Source organism: Pteronotus mesoamericanus, unplaced genomic scaffold (genome assembly GCF_021234165.1).
Source record: "Pteronotus mesoamericanus isolate MK-2021 breed Mesoamerican mustached bat unplaced genomic scaffold, CSHL_Meso_final scaffold_21, whole genome shotgun sequence".
NCBI lineage: Eukaryota > Metazoa > Chordata > Mammalia > Chiroptera > Mormoopidae > Pteronotus > Pteronotus mesoamericanus.
In genome coordinates this window covers 20,089,935-20,110,691 of record NW_026555310.1, presented here as the reverse complement: position 1 = coordinate 20,110,691, position 20,757 = coordinate 20,089,935, and positions in this window count along the sequence as shown.

Sequence of the window (20,757 nt, the reverse complement as noted above, 5' to 3'; positions counted from 1 at the left end):
CCTCCTTACCGTCACACCATCTGTTTCAGCTGTGAGTCCTGGATATCTGGCCCAGAGCAGACCCTCCAGTATACAATCTGGAGGTCAGCCACTATCCAGAACAAAGGGGACATTAATCAGCTTACTTAGTAAGACAACAATCTTGAGTGATGGATTTTGAATGTAAAAAGCAGTTTAAAGATGTCCAAAACATTCACCATGGAACAGTGAAAAAGCAAAAAAGGAAAAGATGAATCACAGACAGAGCCAGGATGAGGACTCTTGTGTCCCTCCAGAGGAAGGGGAGAGGTATCCAGGGCCAACAGAGAGGCAGAGCTCAGAGCCAGGGCCAGGCTTTTCCCATATCTTGGTATTTAACCTATAAGGAGGTGGGGCAGGATTATATCAGGTGGATAAAAGGAATCTTTGTGCTGAAAGTCCTGTTTTGTGGACATTATTTATTGGGAAGGGAATGGGAGAGGTCTCAGGCCTCTCAGGGAACACTGTTGTAAGTCTTCAGCCATCGAACTTGGTGAGAAAGGGAAACAAACAAACAAAAGAACCCCCCAGAATGGTAAAGAAGCCCAGATAGAGTGACTTAAAATTGTTAGTCCTCATAGGTTGTGTGCATGTGCAAGGAATCTGACGATTTCTGTGCCCTATTCCATCTTCTCGCTCCGCCCCCCACCCCACACTCACATGCGTGTAAAGCAGGACACAGAGGAAGATTGGGAAATGCTGGGATGGGAAAAGAAAGCAGGACCTCAAGTTCAAGGCAACGGTAGGTCAGCAGCAGCTGCTCTGTCTTGAAATCCAGGTGGGATCAACTACATCAGGAAAGACAGAGGCCCCAAGGATAAGAGACACTATCGGAGGGCATAAACCAGGATGGATACAGAGGACAACCCCCAGGGCACACATGCACATGTGATATTCCACACTCCCTACCCGTTGCAGTGATACACAAACCCCTCAAACTCTGACTTGTTAGTGGTGACATAGGCAAAGCCAGCACAAAAGTGAGGCTTGTGGGCACCTAGGAGGGTGCAAGATGTAAGGAGATGTCTCTCACTGGGTAACTTTTTTGAAGATTTTATTAATTTATTTTTAGAGAGAGGGGAAGGGAGGGAGAAAGAGAAGGACAGAAACATCAATGTGTGGTTGTCTCTTATGTGCCCCGTACTGGGGACCTGGCCTGCAACCAAAGCATGTGCCCTAGTTTGGGAATTGTGCCCATGGGACCCTTTGCCTCCGAGTCCAGCCTTCAATCCACTGAGCCACACCCGCCAGGGCACACTGGGTAACTTTTTATTACCTTCCAGTGTGCCCAGTAGGGTACAGACAGACTCGGGAGCAAGGATACATTATGGAAATAACTCCATTTTCTTTGTATAACAGAGTAGAAGTGGATAAATTCTGACCCAATTAGATGGGTCTCAAAAATTACTACAATGTTTTATCAGATTATTTCCCTACTTAAATTACTTAAATTTCTATTGAAAAATCTTTTTTCTTCATACCTTTATTCCTCCTCTCAGTATATCAGATCCATTTTCTCCCATACTATTGAAAATTATGTTACCTCACTCTACATACAAAAGGAACCAAGAACATCAATTTCTTATGAATCAATAAGACAGATGAGCACTTGTACTCCCTGGCCAGCCTGAAGCACATTTCCTAGTGGAGCCCTCTTGTGAAGTCTTCCAAAAAGACACATGATCTAAAAGCTTAAATTGCTATAAATCTGAGACGCTATAGCAATTTGCTTAATTCAAACCCTTATGATGTGCTTTGTGGTTCCTTTTACAAATTTCAACAACTTTCACTTGTTCTACCTAACAACGCTGTAAGTAGCAGTGTTATATTGGAAATTGTAGTTAAAATCTGTGGTTTTACTTCTGCGCTGTTCCAGTCAGCTGAGTGTTCTTGGAAGAGTCCCTTGACCTTTCAGTATATTATATTCATCATTTTAAAAGGATAACACGTACAATTTCTGAAGTTCTGCCCTGATCTAATGTCTACCTCATTTAGATGGTAGCTCAGAGAGCACCGTAGCCTTTCTAATTCATGAATGCAGCATAATAAAAAAGTTACCTGATATGCCAATTATAGGAGAATTGGCAGCATGAGGAGCAAAAGAATGATGTTAAATAAGACTAAGATGATCAATAGTCATCATAATCAAACACTATGGTATTTTATAGTAGAAGCTATGCGTAGGCATCATGCTAAGTACTTTACATGCAGTATCTGGCTTAACGCTCACAACACCTTTATAAAATAGGACTTCTAATATATCCATTTTGCAGATGCGAAAACTGGCATGAGAGACTAAGAAATGTGTTCAAGGTCACAATGCTAGAAAGTCTTTAGCTAACTATGATACTCCTATTAATTGCAACCAAAAGAATTCAACAAAAATGCAGTGAAAATTGTACAACAAAAGAAATTCTAGCATCACTGAATATTAGAAATGTTTAACATAACCATTTCTGAAACTAAAGTTAAATGAGAATATAGTAAGAAGTTACAGCTTAGAAAGTTTATTTCCATGAGGTAGTACCACAGAGATGCTACTGCCATTGGACAGGACATAATCGTTTCTTTGTTTCATTCCACAGATGAGGAAAATTAGTTGGGTAAGGTAGTGGCAGGGCCGTGCCTGGAATGCAGGTTTCTTTTTCAGCCCCGTGCTCTTTCCAATGTTTTTCTATTCTTTGGTAAAGGCAACAGTGGTTGAGAGTGCAGGTTCTAAAGCCACACTGCTCAGTTTGAATTCTTGTTCTCTCTTGCTAACTGCATGATCTTATGCCTCAGTTTCCATATCTGTAAAGTCTAAGTAACGATGCTTACTGCATATATTTGTTGTAAAAATTAAAATAATTAATACATATAAAATGTGTAGAACTGCTCCCAGAAAAAGCACATACTTAATAAGTGTTAGCCTTTACTATTACTACAATAGCACATTTAGAAAATAAGGAGGCCAAAACATGAAGAGCCACTGAACGGCACACAGAAAAGAGCACAAAAGCCTTGTTAATACCATTTGAGATGTTCCAGATTTTCCATCTAAAACTATGTTCCTGCCCTGGCTGGTGTGGCTCAGTAGATGGAGTGCGGGCCAGCGAAGCAAGGGGCGTTGCAGGTCCGATTCCCAGTCAGGACAGATGCCTGGGTTGCAGGCGAGGTCCCCAGTAGGGGGCGCATAAGAGGCAACCGCACATTGATGTTCTCTCCCTTTCTCCCTCCTGTCCTCTCTAAAAATAAATAAATAAAATCTTTAAAAAAAAAAGATAAAAAAATAAAACTATATTCCTTACTCTCCTAAGCATACCACATAGACAGCAGAGGGTAAATTTTGGTCAGCACCAGGGAGATCGGAGATGCTAAAGGAAGTAATGTACTAGCAAAGATTTAGGAAGGAGTCCTAGCTTCCAGTCTTAGCTTTATCATTAGCAACCAAATTTTTGGAAGCTAGTGCATGTCTCCATGTCTCAGTTTCCTTCTTTGAGCTTTCCTACATACAGATACCCTTGGAGGTTCTCAAACTTCATAGTAGCTGAGGTCAAAAACAAGATTTCATATATTAATTTTAATAATTTTAACCAAGTGAACAATGTATAACCTTTAATTACCAAATCTTTTGTTTTTGTTTTACATCAGATTTCTTGCCACTATTAATTTAGGCATAATTATAGGAAAACATGTATAATTTGCAATTCAAAGAGTCTTTAATCTTAAAAGGATTTTGAAGGGTGGAATAAATGGGGACACAGTCCTCGGGCTCTGGCCCTTGCATAGCCCACCACTTGCTCAGGGGATCTTAACTCATAAAGGAGAAATGCTGTATAGCTTTAAAATGACTTCATTCCCATATTTACATATTTTTAATAGGGCTATGATGAATCTCCTTCCGCTTGACTCCTATTTTGAGCTGTGATATTTTAATCTCCATTCTTGCTGCAACTTAGCAGATGAATGTGCAGTGTGACAGAGCTCAGAGGAAATAGTATAAATAAAGCAAAGTGGAGCTATGACATCTCACATTTTATAGCTTTTTTATTGTAGCCGAAGCATAAACAGAGCACAGCTGTGTTATACTTACCGCTGTGAGCACTCCCTCAATCCTCACCCCCTATTGCTTTTAAAAAGACAGTGCTCTTATTCAGAAAGCTTTGGCTGTGGGTAGCATGGCCCCACCGGGCAGCCTCTACCCCAGACCTCCACATTGGACAGGTTTCTCCTCTTTCAGATGTAGATTTGTGGTGTTCCATATCATGCCCCTGACTGAAACCGATAGGCCAACTGTAGCTTATTCTGTGCGGCAGTTAAAGTACACTGCCCTTACCCATTGGAAGATGGCTCCACCACCAAAACTATAATTTTCACTCCTTCTCAACACACACACACACTGCACCCAAGCAGTTTACAAGTGCTTTCTTAACAGGTGAGATGCAACTAGCTGGAAGTATTCAAAATAATGCACCCTCTAAATGAAAAGCTCTATTAGAATAAAGCAGTTGTATTTTTCACTTTCAAATGAACTCTTAGGCAGGTTCCGGTGAAAGCTGGAAATGCCAAGAGGGTCAGAGTGAGAGTTAGAAGAGTTGTGTTGAGATGTGCAAAGTAATTCTACACACTAACATAGTCATGAGGTTTTAGAATTTTCCAGGCTGGTTACATGTTCCATTGAGTCTGAAGAAGACAGAGTAAGACAAACAGCACGCACCTTCTACCCTCTGACAAAAATGAACTTACACACACGTACACAGGACTGATTAGTCCAGGACAAGCGCTTGATCTAAGAGGAGCCAATCAAGTCCTTCCTGAGATGTTTTGTTTAAGCAGAATGGAAAAAGCTTCTGAGTGTGACATTCCAGTGCTGCCATCAATGGCATCACTTCCTCCCACATGGAGATATGTCTCTGTCACAGCAAGAAAGACTCAAGTCCACATTCAAAATGGCATGGAGAAAAGAGAAAGGTATGAAGCCCTGACACAGGATGGCTTCCTGGTTCCAGCTGTTCCCGAGGTCCATCTACATTCCTGTCTCCGCCCCCCCCCGCCCCCCGCCCAACAGTTTGGTTATTTGCCTTTCCCTCCTTTACCCGACAAATTCCAGATGTTTTTTCTCACACTGTCTCAAATTGATTTCTATCACTTACAAAAAAAGAATCCTAACTATTACACCTTCCAGAAAAAGGTTCTTTTTTTTAGTTGGGTTAGGATTTATACTTCGCTTTCAAATACCACCATGCTATTTATGGGAAGGAAGGAAAGCCCTCTGGGCTCGTAGGGGAACGTGTAATGAAAATTCAAAAGACACACATGCATCCAAGTGAAAAGAATATAGAAGCATAGTAGCCTATACACCAGCAAAGTGAAATGAAAGACAGGAAGATTGATTTGCATCATCATTAACATGGAAGGAGAAAAGCACAAGAACACAATAACTGCAAGAACCACCTCCTTTGACACATGTAATTGTTTCGAAACAACAGGCCCAACTGGGCTAACACAGGGGCAAAGTTGGTATCCCGAGCTTCTCACCCAAAGTTGCTCTTCTGCCAAACTCATTGTTTACGGAGCTGCCAGCCCAGCCCAGGGATCTGATTAGCAATTTGCACTTTTGTGAGAGGATTAACAGAATTCCTTTGTTTTGATGTCGGATTATCAAACTGCATCTTTAAAGAGGTGTGACCTCATCCAGATTCATAAGCTTGCTCCCTTGAGAATGACTTGAATTTTACTCCACTTGCAAAACATATAATTTCATAAAGAAGTTACTGTCAAAACACAAACACGGTACTCAATTCTTGATGTGTGTGAAGAAGCACATTTGTAATGTAAATAACCTCAGAAGTTTTGTGATATTTTAAAATAACCCATCTGGTGGGAAAACAAGGATTTTCAACCCATTTGATTCCAGCACTAGTAAATTATCATGCACTGAGCTCAAAGAACCCAGAGACAAACCCCATTCCCAAACTGAGACTCACCTTACTTGTATTACGAAGGGCAAGTATTTTTCATTATCCCAGGCTCTCGACATATTTTTTAAATGGAAAATAGAATGCACAAAAGAGTGAGAGGAAAAATCAAAGAATTTGATGACTAAGTTCAAAACGATATCAAATTGTTTACACTGTGTGGTTTACCCCAATATAAAAATGAACGAGGAAAATACTAAGAGTTTCATATTTCTAAGTTTGTTCAGTAACAGGGTAACTACTCAGAAAGAAAACTCCTTGACATTTTCACCAAAGTTTGAAACAAGTAAAACTTCTAAGGAAGGGGAGGCCTCTATAGGGCAGTATTCAACAGGCTGAGAAAATTAGTCTTGAGACTTAGCACTAGTATACTTTTTACCTGAGGTGGCAATCACCAGTAGAGCCCACAAGAGCAGTCCAGCCTGCAGAAGGCATGCGCTGCTGGTGTGACAACCTATTGGTGGAAGTACACAGATGCCCACCCCTCTGCAAGCGGTGAAAGGCCAGCCTGGCCACAACAAATACCCAAAAGGCCAGACGCTTCCAGAGATCAAGCAGTGACTTTTACTCACTGACAAACTAAAAAAATCAAAACAAACAAGCAACCAAAACATCTTGTTTCATAAAGAAGAGACAAGTAAAACTAAACATGTTTATTTTTCATATTAATATGGGTTTTTATCTATATTAATAAAGAAATATTTGGGGTGTTTCTTTAAGTTAGGGAACTTTCAATTACTATGAGAGTGTATAAGAGAGTGTATAAGGTGTAAGGTGTGCTTTTCTGGAAGCACAGTATATACATACATGACTGTTACGTCAATGGTTCTTAATAGGTAGTTGTGTGGATTGATGGATTCACCTGCAAAGTCTTTTTCTAAATACTAAAGTCTTGTACCCCAACTTATAGCCAGTGGATGGAATGAGAGCATATTTTTTTCTGAAAAATCTCATTTGAGTATTATAAAAGTCTGTCTTTAAACAGCTGTCTCTTATATTTGAAAATAGCCTCTGTACATGGATTACTTGCTGGTCTTATCTAACTAACTAACATTTGGAAAAATGAATTAAAAATACTTGTAATGAATTAATAGGGGTGTGATAGATGTCATCATAGCAGACAAATGCTTGAGAGAGAATAAGAATGACAAAATAATTTAGTAAGAATTTGATTTTAACCCCAAAGCTGCCTACATGGATTTCAAGAACAAAACAAGGCGCGTTATTTATGCCTTATCTGGCCATAAATACAGAACACCAGCCAAAATCAACTTCAAATTATTCACTTATTCAACATATATTTATTGAATGTCTCCATTTGCCAGGGCTATCTTGGGTTCTAGAGATAGAGCTGTAAACAAATCAAAGTCCTTGCCCTCGTGCAGCTAATATTCTACTCAGGGAGACAAAAAACACAAAACAAACAAAAAAGATAAATTAATGGATGTATAGTATCTTAGGAAAGTACTACGGAGAAAAAAATTAAAGCAAAGGATGGGAGAAAGTGTTTGTGGGCTGGCTAGAAGCAATTAGAGGAGAAGAAAGACCTCACTGAGAAGGACCGTTTGAGTCAGGACCTGAAGCGAGTGCAGGAATGAGTCAGCAGAGTCTGAGCAAGAGCACTGCAGGTGGAGGGAACCTTGCAGAAGTAACAGAGGTCCTAGGAGGGGCAAGCACCCACCATGTCAGAGAAAGAGCTATGAGCGCTATGATTCGTGCAAAGCAAAGGGAAGAGTAGTAAAGGTGAAGTCAGAGAGGGCGGGTCGGGGGCTACTGCTCCTTGCAGGTCACAGTAAGAAAGGAAGCCGATGGAGGATCCAGAGCAGAGAAAGACATAAGCTAACCAGTTTACTTTCAAGGCTCCCCCTGGCTGCCATATGAAAGCAGACTGAAGAAGAACAAAGGTGGGAGTCCAGATAGGAGCCTACGTCATAAGCAGAGATGGCAGTGGCTTAGACCAGCCTAGAAAGAGTGGGCATGAGGACAGGTAGTTGGATTCTAGAAATATTATATGAAGGTAGTCTTGACGGAGTTTTGTGAAGTATAAATGAAAGTAGGAGTCAAGGATGAAAGGGTTGGGGTCTGAGCAATGGGAAGAATGGATTTTCCTTTCAGAGCTGGGGAAGACTTCCAAAGGGGCACAGCTCATTTATATGCACCAAGTGGAGTTGCCAAATAGCCATTTAGATTTGTGTGTCTGGAGGTCAGGAGAGTGGTTACAATGTAAAAGAAATTTACATTCTCAGAAATTTTCCTAGTTTTTACCACTAAAGTGATTGTTTTCAAATGAGTCTTTATTTGAAAGACGTGAGAGATCTGGCAGTGTCTTCAAGATGGTCTTTTAAAAGGTACAAAGAGCTTAATATGGCCATTTGGGATTTTTAATCTTTATTGTATTTTTTTTCCATTACCATTTATTCTCTTTATACCTTCCTCCCCCAAGTAGTCACTACACAGTTGTCCATGTCCATGAGTCCCTTTTCCTTTTTCCTCAATCTCTCTACCCCCAACCTCCTCCCCACCCCCAGTTGTCATCTGCTCTCCATCTGTGAGTCTGTCCCCATTTTCCTTGTTAGTTCAGTTTCTTCATTAGATTCCACATATGAGTAAAATCATATGACATTTGTCTTTCTCTGACTGGCTTATTTCACTTAGCATAATACTCTCCAGGGCCATCCACACTGTTGCAAAGGGTAAAATTTTCTTCTTTTTTATGGTCAAGTATTCCATTGTGTAAATGTCCCATAGTTGTTTTATCCACTCATCTACTAACGGACACTTGGGCTGCTTCCATATCTTGGAGATTGCAAATAATGCTTCGATGAACATAGGGGTGCTTATGTTCTTTCAAATTAGTGTTTTGGGTGTCTTTAGGATATATTCCCAGAACTGGGGCAGCTGTGTTGAAAGGCAGGTCCATTTTTAATTTTTTGAGGTATCTCCATACTGCTTTCCACAGTGGCTGCACCAGTCTGCATTCCCACCAACAGTGCAAAAGGGTCCCCCTTTCTCCACATCTTTTCTAGCACTTGTTCGTTGATTTATTGATGATGGCCATTCTGACAGGTGTTAGATGGTATCTCATTGTGGTTTTAATTTGCATTTCTCTTATGATTAGTGACATTGAGCATTCCTTGATGTGTAGCCATTTGGTTTTAATAGAGACAATTTCTTAAAGCTCATCATACACTGATAAATCATACGCAGCAAAATTCATGCTGTCAATTCATGTAACGCATGCTAAAGCAATAGCCTAGGTTTTGTGGTCTGCCTTGATATATAACTAGAGTTTAGACAATTCAGAAGAACAAGTATGAAGCACCATCCCTGGATATGCATGTCTCACATCTTTCTAGGAATGGCAAGGAGATTTCCGCTCAGGCTTCTGAGAGTCTGTTGATGAGACCTCATGCTGAGCACATTTTAAGTTTCATGTTTTATCTTTAAGATTTATGTGGAATTTTAAAAATAAATTTAAAAGATTAAGTATTTTAAAATTTTCACTGAATTACCTAACATTCCCCAAAATTATTATATACAATTGACTTTGATAATTGTAGACTACTTTACAGTCATCGAAACCATCATCACGGTCATCATAACTCTTTTTAGCCCTGGCTGGTGTGGCTCAGGTGGATTGAGCACCAGCCTGTGAACCAAAGGGTCACTGGTTCAATTCCCATTCAGGTCATTTGCCTGGGTTGGAGGTCAGGTCTCCTGTGGGGGAGTGCACAAGAGGCAACTACACATTGATATTTCTCTCCCTCTCTTTCTTCCTCCCTTCCCCTCTCTTTAAAAATAAATAGAATCTTTTTAAAAAGCTGAAAAAATAACTTTTATTATGTCCTAGTATGTGTTAAGCCTTCTGCATGACATTTATAATAGTATATACCAAGCCTTGTGTATTATTTTATAAATATTAAATCATTTAATTCTAATATTAACCCTATAACATTCATAAATACTTCTTACACTACAGTCAGATGTCTCATGAAAAAACTTGTAAATAGAGTTATTTCTTCTTATTATGAAACAAAAAACAACAGTGAAGAATAGAATAACATATATAAATATATATAATGGGAGACAATTGAGAAAGATGCACTCCTGGGTACCTCTCATGTAACTGGGAAACGTGTATCTGAACGATAATCCTATACCAAATATAATGTCTTATACAAGTGAAATGCCATTGATTACAATGAATTGTCAATAGTTTGAGTTGCAATTTGATAAAAATTAAAAGAATACTTGTAGAAATAAAGGAAAAGTAACCTAAAACTATTGGTCTTTAGTAAATAATAAAATTTACTGTACAAAATACTGAAGGGAGAAAAAAAATCAATGTAATTTCTAAAAACACAAAAATAATCAAGCATTTATAAAATATATAAGAATGTCTAGAAATAAAATAAATAGAAAAACATATTTCCACAGTCTTGACTATTTCTTCCATATCCTACACCCATTTAAGTTGGCAGGGCATATCAGTGGTTTATTTGGATATTGTCCACAGTTGTAAATGAGCATCTTCATTTCTACATTTTTGGCAGTGGACCATGTAAATGATTATACTGCTATATATTTAATGTAGTAGATATAAAACATGGCACAAAGTAAAAGTATTAATTTTAGAAAACCATAAAATGCATCAAATAACTCCTTCAAAGTCATCAACATAAGTAGCCTGAAAATGATGTGGTTGCTGAATACAGCATCTCCATTAACATGATCACTTAAGTAACCTTCCACTCTCTTCTCATACATTCAACTCAATGGTGTAGATACTGACTTCACAAAGGGGTGAGGAGTCACATAAAGCATGCGTGTGACTATTCTGGGTATAGCAGAGGGTCAGAGGTGGGTTCCATGTGGGATCTATCACTCCCCCTACAAATCCAGACGGGGTCCTGCAGGAGAGGAGATACTCATCCTTCCTTGACATCTTACAGGTGACATGAAAGCCAACTATAATTTTGTTATGGAGGGTATAGAATTGCCATCTTATCACTGTCCTTTTGAACTAAAAAAGGAAAGTAGGGCTAATATACGAAATCAGTAAAATTGTTAAGTAGACAATTTTATTTCTCTAAATCCTGCATCTTCTTTGATGATAAGCTTCTCTATTTTTCTTCTGCCAATTCTCTCCTCAGACTGTCTCTGGCCAGATTAGAGTCCAATTTATTTGTTCAGTGAAGTTGAATTTAAGGTGAATACCCCATACTTATATTATTCACTTTGATTTCTCTCATCAAAATGTACCTATTCTATGTTCTATTAGCCAACGGCTAAACCTTGAACTTCCAACATCACAGCTGGCCAAATGATAATACAGTTGGTGCCAATATGCCCATGGTTAGAGGCAGAAACTTGGAGTTACAAGGGAACTTTCAGAGGTAATTAATTCAATCCTTCATTTAAAACTGGAATCCTCTATATAATTTCACTATCATCATCTTAGATTTGGCACAATGCTATTTCCAGAGATCACATTTTACTTCACTTTGAGGCAATGCATTCAATTTTAATTTTCCTTTACTGATCTCAGTTCTGGATATACACAGAATCACTTATGTTTTCACACCCAGTTGCAGGCTCCACCTTTCACCTCTCTGTGCCCCAGGACGCTGATTTCTGTGAATCTGATTAAGAGACTCCCCAGCTCCCAAGCTTCTGGTTGGGTTTCAAATAGGAGGCATCAGCAGAAGATCAGAAAGAGAAGAGTAAGGTCAAGATATGTATTTCTGAAGCCCCCTCATTGCAGGTGAATATCAGAGTCTGGTGGTATCTCTCCAGGCAAGTAGAATGTTCTATATAGCTCCCTCCTGGTCCCCTCAGGCCCAAGCACAGTGACAACTCCCTATGATTATTATCCCTAGAGTTCTGTACCAATGCTTGTTGGTTCTCTTGGATAATCGCTTTATTGAGATACAATTCACATACCATACAATCATCCATTTAAAGTGTAAAATTAAAGGGTTTTGATATATATAAAGTTGTACAATCATCATATGTTCACTTTTGGAACATTTTCATCACTATTAATAGAAGCCCCATCCCCTTAGCAACCCCTCAGCACTAGGCAGCCACTAATCTACCTTCCATCTTTATGGGGTCATTTACCCAAACATTTCACAGAAATGGAATCATATAACATGTGCTCTCTCGTGATTGGTTTTTGTCACTGAATACTTTTGCATGGCTCATCTATGTTACTAGCATTGTATTGTATAACCATATTCCACTTCTTTTTATTGCTAAATTATAATCCATTGTATAGATATACCATATTTTATATTCCCATTAATCAGATGATGAATATTTGGGTTGTTCCTACTATTTGGCTATTATGGATAATTCTGCTATGAACACTGTGCACAAGTTTTGTCTGGACACATATTTGATTTCTCTTGAATAAAGCTAGAAGTGAAGTTGCTCATCATATGATAACTCATGGTTTAACACTTTGAGGCACTGCCAGACTTTTTTCCAAACAGCTGCCCATTTTACATTCCCATTGGTAGTAGTATACAAGGGTTTGAATTTCTCCATATCCTCATCAACACTTATTATTATCTGTCTTTTATATTGTAGCCATCTGAGTGAATGTAAAGTAGTATGTTACTGTGGTTGTGGTATTTTTAACCCTGTTAATATACTTGAAATTACTGCCTACAGTGAACTCTCCTCATATCATTTCATTTAAGTCCATCAACTGGTTCTTGCCAGACCCTGACTGACCCAAAGGCCAATTCTTTTGCATATTTTGGAAGACTGTTTTTAAATTCTCCCCACATTTCTCTTTTCAGGCTAAACAATTCCTATTTTATGAACTGTTCATTTCTAGATTGTTTACTCCTCTAATTCTCTATCCTGAGAGAATTAGACACTAAATTGTCAGTGTCCTTCAAATTATTTTACCCATAAATGACATATGTAAACTGACAAGTGTATATTTTACCAGGCAATTATGTCACTGGTTACGGACACTATCTCTCTTCTACTAATGCTATTAAGGTTACTACTCCTTGCTTAAATAGCTATGTCCTACTGTTGGCTTATGTTAAACATAAAATCAACCATACTATCTTGACAATGGACCATCCCCTACCTGTAATCGACTGATAGAATTACTTCAACAATATTAAATTGCATCTCATTAAGTTTTGGCCAACATTGAGCCTGTTACTGATTTCATGAGCACCAAATGAGATAAAATGGATTAAAGTGCCAAGTATAGCCTTGCCAGAAAAGTTCAGTGTTAGTTTCCTTACTTTCTCTCTTCCTTCATCAAAAATCTTAATAAAAACAATAAAGAGGAAAAAACCAGTGAATAGAAAGGATGGCCCCTGACTACAGACCTCTTTTCTGGTTGATAACCACATATTAATCTACACCCTTTAGATAGGGTTTTTCAGCTATTAGTTTATATTACCGTACTGTCAGACAAACCAATTTTTTTCTTAACTGCTCAGAACTTTAAGATATAAAACTATGTTTTATAAGTTATATCTGATAAAAGGGTAAGTATTAAAAATAAGTTAATTTTACATCATTGGACCTCAGAGAACTCATACTGGATTCTGGTCAACATTGTTATTCTTCTAAGTGTTCAGAAATGACCTATAATATTAGTAGAACCTAGGATTTTACTGAAATCCTTAACACATAGCATTTTTAAAATATAAATTTTCATCCCATTTGAAATTCAAGATAACATTTACTGATCTTGAGTCTTCTGGCATTTAATTTCTCCTATATGCTATTTCAGTTTTACCAATGAGTCTTCAAAAACAACATCTAGTTAGTAACCACCTTACTGTACCCTATATCCTTCCCCAATATGTACAGGTAAATTATGGACACTTTGACCATTCAGTAGTTGAAATCAAAACATCTAAATATCACCCTTGATTGTTCCCCTTTCCACACCTGTCCACATCCAAACCATCAGTTAGAGCTTTGCATAATATACGAAATTTTGACTGCTTCTTGCCATTTCACTATTGTCACTTCAGAATGAGCCAGAATCACCTCTCACTGAATTACTGTTATGGTTTCCCTACAGATATCCCTGCTTCCACTTTTGTCCCTACAGTCTTCTCTCCACACAGAAGCCAAGGCAAGCTCTTCAAAATGCCCATCTGATCATTTTTAAATGTTCATCTGATCCTTTTTCAAATGTTCATCTGATGCAATAACCACCAGCTACCCATCACCCTTAGGATAAAACCCAGTGACCTGACCCTGCCTTCCTCTCCAATTTCGTCTTCCTAATGCTCCCCCTATCCTTATCCCCACCACCTGCTTGAACTTCACTGGCTTTCTTGATGTTCCTGGAACTTAACACACTCAGTGTCTCTTCTGGGTCTTTGCCTTTACCACTTCCTCTCCCTAAAGTCACCTCATAGATTTTCACAGGACTTGTCATCACTCACATCTCCGGGGTCATCTCCCCAGGGAGCTTTCCCTGGCCTCTTTATCTAAAGTAGCACTTCCAACTCTACCCCTTAACTCTACTTTATTTCCTTCATTTGATTTATCACTATCATGATGTATGGAATACTTATTTTCTTATTTCTATCTTTGCCCCTAAAATCTAAGCATTTTCCAAGCAGGGGTTTTTCCTGTCTTATTCACCAATATATTTCCAGCATCTATAATAATAAATAATGCAAGGTGGATACTCAATAAATAATTTTTAAATGAACTGAATGTGAACCCCAAAGAAATAGGCTTAATAATGTAAATTCTGACCTCGGAGGAGACAGGGAGAAACATGTAGGACTGGGAGCAACTGTGACAAGTCTTCCAGTCACACTGTGCTTTAGGCCCCCTGCGTGAGGGCTCGGTCTTCATTCACTAACTACATCAATCAACAGACCAACAGGTCCAGTCTGAATCCTCTGATATCGAAACAGCAGCATATGAGAGCCTTCAATCTCAAGTGTGAGGCAATGGTATTTTTTCCCATCTCAACCACTACTTTCTCAATTATAATAAATGAATAAAGTAGATTGAAGCTAAGGGAAAATGAAGCAAAATTAGAATCTGGCAAAAAGCAAACCCAGTGCCTGGGGCAGCCTGGGGCTGATGGATGATGACAGCTAGCAGACAAATCCTGTTCCCCCTTCTAAATTCTGCCTACTAAACAAATTAGCAAGCTCATCAATATCGGCAAGGCATTTACCTTCTGCGGCAACAGCTGCTGCAAAATCACCACGCTGACTTTTTGGGTTGTGGTCTTTCGGATGACATGAAACTATAGGCCAATCAGGGTGAGAGACAATAAAATGACGGCCTGATATTACGGGGAAGGGTTTTGGAAAGACCTGGAAGATAAACAGCTTAAGCGTCACCTGTCCTGAATCTACCACTCACCCTCACTCCTCCCTTAATAACTAGATGTTTGAATGATGAGATGTGAAATGTTCATTCTTGTGCACATAATTAACTATATAAAATTTAAAATAAAACATTAACTTATTGAGCAGAAACTTGTGAGATATATAATCTTATATCAGGATTATGCTTTAAAATATGGCTCTTTTCATGAAAAGAAGTACTCAGTGTGGAATTATATTAAAAAGTTGCAAGATTCTTCTACTCATTAAAAAATATGACACAATACTATTTCCTATTTTAGCATGAAAGAAATTTTGTGCTTCAAAGAAGAGAGAAAGACCAAATACAACATATACAATACAACAAATACATCTTTCTCTAACAGTTTAAAATGAAAATATTTAAAGAAGAAAGAAGGGTTTTATGATTAATTTTACAGGAATGGTCTATGTGTACCTACATGACGGAAAGGAAGGCAAAATATTCTCTTTTTTTAAATTTATAAATCACGTTTATTCTATTACAGTTGTCTCAATTTTTCCCCTTTTACCCCCCTTGACCCATCCCACCACCCCCTCCCCAACTCCCACAGTCCATTCCCACTCTGTTGTCCATGTCCATGGGTCATTCATACATGTTCTTTGCCTAGTCCCTTCCCCTTCTTTCCACCATTGTCCTCTTTCCTCCTCCCCTCTGGTCACTCTCAGTCTGCTCTTTGTTTCCGTGCCTGTGGTTTATTTTGTTCATTAGTTCATTTTGTTGAAGAGATTCCACTTATAGGTGAGATCATATGGTATTTGTCTTTCATCAACTGGCTTATTTCACTCAGCTTAATATTCTCCAGTTTCATCCATGTTGTCACAAAAGGTAGCAGTTCCATCTCTCTTTCTTTCTCTCTTTCTTTCTTTCTTTCTTTCTTTCTTAAATGCAGATTGATTTTATTTATTTTTTTAAATGTCAAAGTTAATTATAAAATATTTAAAAAATGTAAAACCCTATAAACTCTCAACAATTAAACCCACATAACACCAGCACAGAAATAATCAAGTAGATCAATGAAATATAATGAACATCCTAGAGACAAACATATATATCTGTCTAACAATATATGATTAAGTTGATATTTCAAATCAATGGGGAAAATAAGGCTTATTCAACAAATAAGGTGCATAGACCACTATTACTTGAAATAAAACAAATATAGAGCCCTATTTCACACATTATACAAGAAATATTCAAGTGAGTTAAAAATCAATATGTAGAATCTAAGGAGTTTTACAAGAAAATAGAACTAATATTTTTCATGACCTGAAGTAAAATATTCAAACCCAGAAGCTATAAAGTAAATATTGATAATATGACTATATTAAACATTTAACTATATAGTAATATTCATATAAAAAAGTTAAAGGACAAGGAATAGAAAAGTATTTACAAGAAATCTAAAACATGGTTAATAGGGGTTTTGGGTTTTTTTTTTTTTAAGGTTCTACAAATCTTTAATCAATAAATGGATAAAGAATACCAAAAAGTCATTTAAAGCTTTTTTTAAAAAAAATAATAGAAATAGTCAAGAAATATACCAAAATAGGTTTAGTTTCAGCAAATAATAAAGGAACAATTAAAATAACATCATTGTCACACCCTATCCTAGAGAAACATAAAACTATGACTGGCTTAGTTAACAATACACAGTAGTGTCTCAGAACTGAGAACCTGATCACTATTAATTAATTAGGGGAAAGGTGACTGAAAGAAAATGGAAGGCACTGTAGACTACCTGAGTCTATATCAGACACTTTCTCATGAGAGCCCTGAATTCTTCAAAGTGGATTTTATTACTTGCATCAAGAGAAATCCTGCATCTCTCTCTGGCTAATCATGTCCCTTCATGCTAAGAGGCAATAAAGCAGTAGGGGCATCTCAAGAGAAGGCAAGCTTTGGCTCATTTGACAAATAAAAAGAGAAGGTAATCAAGAACCTTATCATAGCTGAGTGAAGCCAAGACACAAGACAGAGAAGTGTCAGTCACAGATCAGCCTCCCAAGCACGTTCAACAAATTCTACCATTTCATTATCTATGCAGAGGCTGATTCCCAATACTAATATGCGGTGTCTCCATCTCACTGGCTTTGCCATTCCAGGTAGACATTTGTTGACTATCCAGACCAATTGGAAAAGCTGACTGCTACTGGGGATAGATGTCAATGTCCTTGTCATTTGAAGAGGCCTCACATAGCAGGTGTAGTTATCCCCACCTCTCCTCTACTCTCAAGCATTTGGTACTGGTCTTAATAAGGCACTCACCAAGTTGTACCATTAATATTTGTACTCAATTGTCTGTATCCCATTAGATTATGAGAAAACATACGTAATTCTTTTGGGGACATCTCTAGAATAGTACTTGAAAGAGCTTATCAATGCTTCTGAGGTGGTGAGCAATAGGGTGTTTTTTTTTGTTCACATTTCCCTTAAGTTAAAAATGAAGATGAAAACAGTAGGAGGACATTAATTCAAACAACAAAAGTAGTATTATAATTTGTTTCACAATTACAATATTTTTCTTGGCTTTCTTTAGAAACCTAAACTTTTTTTTTTCAAATTATGATAAACCTTTTCACAAGATGGTGGGCTTTAAGAGGTCAGAGATAATTTTCTCTCCCCTGACATAATGCTTGATGATCTCAGATTCTCTGTAAAAGCCTATTGATTAATGAGTATTCTATTAAGGCCAGCTAGATATTGATGATTCTCTCATTTTTTTCCTCCCTGTCACTCATTCTGCCTTTTTTAAAAGAAAAAACTAATTTTAAAAGATCAGTTCCTATCTCCTTCAGTGACCAAGAACTTTATCTAAGATGTACCAACACAGCGGACAGGACTGCAAGGCATTCACTCAGGCACAGAGCCTGGAAGATGAGAGCTCGTAACACAGAACTAAATTTTAAAAAGAGATACCATTTTGTCAGCAGCCTCAGGTCTCCATGGCTTAGAAGCCACAAATCAGTGCCTGGTATTGACTCTCTAAAAGCTCAATCAAGGGAAAATTTAAGAGAAGAGCCATTTTAGAAATGAGAGAATTAACAGTGACTTGAAGGAAGTAGAAATAATTGGCACTATATATATATATGTGTGTGTATACACACACACACACACACACACACACACACACACATATATATAATTTCCCCATTGCTCTCTGATTTGCTGTGTGACTTCAGATGTGTGAGCAGGTTATCTGTGCCTTAGTTTCCCTCTCTATGAAGCTGGTGGTAAGGAGGAGGGAGACACTAAACCCCATTAACTGTCAATAACTCTAATAGGATTAAGTTAAATATTTCTGCATTTTGTGATCCTCAAATTTCCCAGAGGGTGACTAGCATAGTGAAAATAATACTATAGCATCCTCCTTGTGGAAATAAACCATCAATTATGCATATTTAGGATTGCTATCTCCCTCATTATCTATTCTGGGATGTTGAAAATAAGTAACTTTTGTTATTTTGTGGACTCTGACAGGCTGGTGCCTTGACACACTTCTGCTTCTAATCTTCCAGAACTCTCAAGCTGAAAATCACTTTCAAACAGGGATTTCCTGGGTACCACAAGCGCTGACATCAAAGCTTTCAGTTCAAGTGTCACATCTTGTCTCCCACTCCCCTGATGTCTCTGTCTGGCCTGCCTCACTGAACGAAATGCCCTCTTTATCTCTAAGAAATGCAGACTGCTATGAGAAGGAGTCTGGAGAGGGAGGTTATTGGTTGCAATCGTTTGAAAGATTCTAATAATTGCAGCTAGGGATCCATCCTCTTGTGTCATGTAAGTTAGAAAATGGGTCAGACATAATGCCTTTGGTTAAGTGTCTAAACTGAAAAGGTGCTATTTTATTTTAAATGGCATAGTCTTTACAAAGGCTAAGGTTACTGGTGCAATGCTCTCTCATTTTAAAACGTATCAGGAACATGCCCTCTGAGGGTCAGGCTTTCATTTGCTGATGTTAATTCTCAGCTGCCTGCTCCTCGTCCTTCATTGTACCCTGCGTCTTAGCTGGGCACGCTCCTGATTCCCTGCTAGATCCAGACGGTCCATGTAAATAGTGTTTATGTTAAGGAAATCATGTTCAGTGTGACTGGAGCACACAGAAACTGATGTTGTTGTCACTTTAGATTAAGCTCTTATTTTAGTAAAGGAGGCAATTGGAGCAGGCAGCTGAGTGGCCGAATGAAATATTCAGCTCATTTCATTTAGAGCTGCCCTGTTTCCATTGTTCATGCTGGCAAGGCTGGTTAACCCTGCTGGTGCCGGCACGGCAGCAGCCCCCGCTCGGTCACGCACACACACTCAGGCTTCCTCCAGCTAACGCTCTCTAAGCCATCCATCAACACACCTAGAAGCAACCAGGTGAACGCTGGGGGACCAGTCATCCCTGGGTGCATCTTTGTGAACTCCTATCCTTTTGTATATCCAAATGGATGCTTTAAAAACGCTTTGTCTGTAATGTGCAGGTTATGTGTAAATCTCCAGGCAAGAGTGGAAGATAGGTAAATACAGAGATGCTTGGGACGGAGTGATTTTATGCTGATAGCTAAAATGTTAAGATACAACACGCATTTACCAAAGATGTTGGGCTTAATTCCTTGAAACATTGTTAAGTACTGCCCTGTGATGAGTTATTTAAAACACAGGTAGACACCACTCGAACAATTACACTAGTTATACCAAGTTTTGTTTGAAACTTACTATTTGGAAGGACTTATATACAGAGAACCTTAATAAAACTTTGCTATTACTTTCCCAGGAGGGCCAATTACTAACAGTGCCCTGGCCACGTTTCGGAATTTAAGGCACCTGTTCAGAGACTGTCCCACCGTTACAACATTAAAACTCATTTTGACCAGAAGGTCTTCTGACTTACAAGGCTTTCTCTTTCCCTCCCTTGCTCTTTCCCTTCCCTGTCTTCCTTCTTCCTTCCTTCCTTTTTTCGCCTCTCTTTGACAAGTTAAACCAGAACAGGTAGTTCAGGTAAATGATAAAGTAAATATTATTTCCATATATCAAATCCCTGGTTAAATGAAGGATTTTTAACAGTTTTTCACCCATTAGAAAGTGCTTTGTAGAATAAATGATTTCATCACCTCAAGACCCTGAGAAGGCAGAAATTCTTCTTAGCTACAGCTTACAGATACTATTAATGTCCATATAAAGTACCAGTCATCATTGGGAAAAAAATAACTAATTGTTATTATGGAAATGCATTCAGTTCCAAACACATAATGAGTGCCAATTATATACTAAGCTCTATGCTAGGCTAACAGTGACCCTTACCTTGAAGGTATCTAAATATTTAATAAGTATTAATTCTGGGGATCCAGGTTTTATGGAAGCCCAGAGTTTATGTAATATTAGAATAAGAATAGAAATTAAAATTAAATTTTAA